Source organism: Sceloporus undulatus, chromosome 9, assembly GCF_019175285.1.
Source record: "Sceloporus undulatus isolate JIND9_A2432 ecotype Alabama chromosome 9, SceUnd_v1.1, whole genome shotgun sequence".
NCBI classification, from domain to species: domain Eukaryota; kingdom Metazoa; phylum Chordata; class Lepidosauria; order Squamata; family Phrynosomatidae; genus Sceloporus; species Sceloporus undulatus.
Window position 1 is genome coordinate 33,772,024 of NC_056530.1, and position 4,323 is coordinate 33,776,346.

Consider the following 4,323-nt stretch of genomic DNA (forward strand, 5'->3'; position numbering starts at 1 on the left):
CCTCCTGATTTGGTGTCATCTGCAAATTTGATAAGCATGCCCCCAATTCTGTCTCAAAGTCATTGATAGTGGAGTCTCCTTCCTTGGCAAACAGAGGCTGGATGGCCATCTGTCATAGATGCTTTGATTTGGATTTCCTGCATGGCAGAGGGTTGGACTGGATGGCCCTTGCGGTCTCTTCCAACTCTATGATTCTATGATACAGATGTTGAATAGCACTGGGCCCAAGACAGAGCCCTGTGGGACCCCACTGGTCACTTCTCTCCAGGATGAAAAAGAGCCATTGTTGAGCACCCTTTGGCTTCGGCCGATCAACCAGTTACAAATCCATGCAACAGTTACCTTGTCTAGCCCACATTTTACAAGCTTCTTTGCAAGAATATTGTGATGGACCTTGTCAAAGGCTTTCATATGTACCTCCCCATTCAACACACAGAAACTGACCAGATTGGGAATAGGACACAATCTCTCGCTAGGCTAGAGGCTTACTGGGGCATCAGGATATGTGTGGCCATACGACACATAGACACACACCTTTGGAGTCCCCCCAATTGCTACCTGAGCCAGATGCCTCAGTCTACCTAATGGTCGAGCCAGCCCTTGAGAAAACAAACAAATGAATGCTCCAGATCCAGTCCTGTTCATTGGGATGATAGAGCCCTTCTCATCACATCTGTCCTCTCCTCTAAAAAGACAGACAATTGTGTGTACGCAATCCCATTGCCTGTCTCTTTCCCCACATTTATGGAAACTGACAAAATGTTCTTGTCTGTCATCAGCGTTGATCGGTTGACAGAAGGAGCCGTCTACTTCGGCTGCTGGGTCTTTGTTGTTGTTTTCATTTTAAAACAGGGAAGAAGTGGTTAGCTGTTCTTCCCCCTCTTTTAATGTAAAACAGAAATGCAAAAGCACATTTAATACTAATGAAGAATATTCCTTCAGTGAATCAGGAGGCAGTTCCAGAAAAACTATGACTATTCAGTTATCTAAACTGTGATTCCACCCACCTTTTGAGCAAAACTTCCACCTACAACTGAAAAGTCTAAACTGCAAGTTTCTGTTGACATCTGAAAATGCAGGACAGGCCTGGCTTTTTTATGGTGAAAGGTGGCTCTGAGTATCTATTTCTTGCTATCTTGAGGAAACATATCTTGATGTCTGAATTTTTGGTTTTGGGTTTGTTTGGTTTTTTTGGCTTTTACCTGTGTTTTATTCTTCAAGTTAAACCCAATTTATTCTCATGGTTTGAGTGTTGAGCTGCGACTCTGGAGACTAGGGTTCGAGTCCCAGTTCAGCCATGAACCTCTCTCTCAGCCTCAGAGGAAGGCAATGGCCAACCTCATAGAATCATAGAGTTGGAAGAGACCCCAGGGGCCATCCAGTCCAACCCTATTCTGCCATGCAGGAATACACAACCCATTGAGAAACTGGAACAAGTCCAAAGGAGAGCAACTAAAATAGTGAAGGGTCTGGAAAGCATGCCCTATGAGGAATGACTTAGGGAGCTAGGGATGTTTAGCTGGGAGAAGAGAACATTAAGAGGTGATATGATATCCCTCTTTAAATATTTGAAGGGATGTCATATTGAGGAGGGAGCAAGCTTGTTTTCTGCTGCTCCAGAGAATAGGACACAGTGGAGCAATGGATGCAAGTTGCAGGAAAAGAGATTCCAGCTCAACATTAGGAAAAACGTTCTTACAGTACAAGCTGTTCAACAGTGATGGAGGCTCCTTCTTTGGAGGGCTTTAAGCAGAGGCTGGATGGCCATCTGTCAGGAGTGCTTTGATTGTGTATTCCTGCATGGCAGAATGCGGATGGCCCTGGATGGCCCTTGAGGTCTCTTCCAACTCTATGATTCCATGATTTTAATCAAAACACTATGACCTGAATCCAGCGATGCTCTCCAATAACCAACACCAATGGAACTGGTGCATCCTTCACCACTTTTCCACCTGTAACCATCCATGGCATCCAAAATATGCTTCTAAGGCAGTAACATCAAAATCCATCAAACAGTGATACCTTTATTGGACCAACCAAAATGCACAATATACATGTTGCAAGCTTTCGAAGCTTCATCAGACAAGGTGTTAAAAACCATACAGGAGGAAAAAACTGAAAGTCATAGGCCTGCATTTTGCAGTTTTTGTTCTCAATTCATATGGAATGGAGGGGTATCTCTTGCAGGCTGGCAGCTCCTCCTTCTGGTCATATGGCAAAGTCCAGGAAAGTTAACATCCATGTGCAGCACAAAAAGAGGCTTCCCTTGCAATCCAATATGTCTCCATCTTTTGTGAGGCCACAGGCTCCTTTGAAAGGCAGAGGACACTGAATTTCTTAAGAAGCCTTGGTCCTTTTGCATCAGGAAAACTTTTGGTGGTGTTGAGGGAAAGCATGCCAATGCAGTCCCACTTTTAGGAGGGAAGCGTTTTACCTTTCTTGAAGACACAAACCTCAAATACTAAGTACAACCCTATGATTTAAGGGTAGATGGGGGAAAGTACTGCAGGAGGGAGGGTGCTCACAAATTCTGGTGCACACAACGGTAGACAGCAGGCGTACACATTTGGATCCTTCTGTGTTTGCATTTGTTGGATGATTTGATATTTTCACTTATTGTAATGTGCAAGTGATCTGCTAACCAAATATCTGATCATCCATTCGGAGTGGTGAAATCTCTATTTTCATCATAGAAAAGACCTTAAAAACAGCAACTCTGATCTCTAAACAAATCCCTGGAATTTAAGCCTTATCTGCTGGTGGCACATCCAATTTGTTGGCCCAACTCAGACTTACATGTAGTTCACATCTTCCCCCGCAAATCCTTCTTTACTTGTAATTACATTTTGTAACCGCTCTTTCATGCAACGAAAGTAATCCCGGCCCTTGAATATTGTGTACAAAGACAGCATCCATACCCACTGTCGCATTCCCACCAGACAAACAGACCAAAGTAAGAACACTAGGAAACAATCATCGTGTGATCTTAGCTTTAAGACTGTGTCACAACGGAAAAGCCATGATGGGGATGGGGGAAGACTCAGTTTAAGCTGCCTTGGTAACTAAACAAAGCCTCCACTTTGTGATAAGTTCCTGGGTTTGCTGAAGTAGCCAAGTTCATGTGGATGCATAGAGATATACTGTAAAGGAATCATAGAATCATAGAGTTGGAAGAGACCCCAAGAAGGGCAATCCAGTCCAACCCCATTCTGCCATGCAGGAACTCACAATCAAAGAAAAGATGGCCATCCAGCCTCTGTTTAAAGACCTCCAAGGAAGGAGTCACTCCGAGGAAGGAGTGTGTTCCACTGTCAAACAGTCCTTACTCTCAAGACGTTCTTCCTAATGTTGAGGTGGAATCTCTTTTCTTGGAGCTTGCATCCATTGTTCTGGGTCCTAGTCTCTGGAGCAGCAGAAAACAAGTTAGCTCCCTCCTCAATATGACATCCCTTCAAGTATTTAAACAGGGCTATCATATCACCCCTTAACCTTCTCTTCTTTAGGCTAAACATCCCCAGATCCCTAAGTCTCTCCTCATAGGGGAAGGTTTCCAGACCTTTCACCATTTTAGTTCTCCTCCTTTGGACACACTCCAGTTTCTCAACATCCTTTTTGAATTGTGTGCCCAGAACTGGACACAACATTCCAGGTGGGGCATGACCAAGGCAGAATAGAGGGGCACTATTACTTCCCTTGATCTAGACACTATACTTCTATTGATGCAGCCTAAAATTGCATTGGCCTTGTTAGCTACTGCATCACACTGTTAACTCATGTTCAACTTGTGGTCTACTTGGACTCCTAGATCCCTTTTGCATGTCATCCTGTTAAGCCATCCTATATCTATGCATTTCATTTTTCTGTCCTAAGTGCAGTACCTTACATTTCTCTGTGTTGAATTTCATTTTGTTAACTTTAGCCCAGCTTTCTAGTCAATTCAGGTCGTTTTGAATTTGGATCCTGTCCTCTGGAGTATTAGCTATTCCTCCTAATCTGGTGTCATCTGCAAATCTGATAAGCATGCCCTCTATTCCTTCATGTGAAGAGGCGGAGGCATTGCTGAGTACCCTTTAGGTTCAGCCTGTCAACCAATTACCACCCATTATTTTGTTGGCTAACATCTTTTCAAAGGCTGTCATCTTCTGCCAGAGAGTTCTCTACAGGAAAAGTTTGAGCCATTCTCCAAACATGAGTTTTGAACGTGTTTCCGCTGGCAGTGCAGGAGGGCACTGACGATGGCAGCCCCAAAGTCTGTGATCACGGCATTCCCCACTGATATGAATGCCTTCTTAGTAAGCAAGTTTAGGGTGACTCCAGTCATCA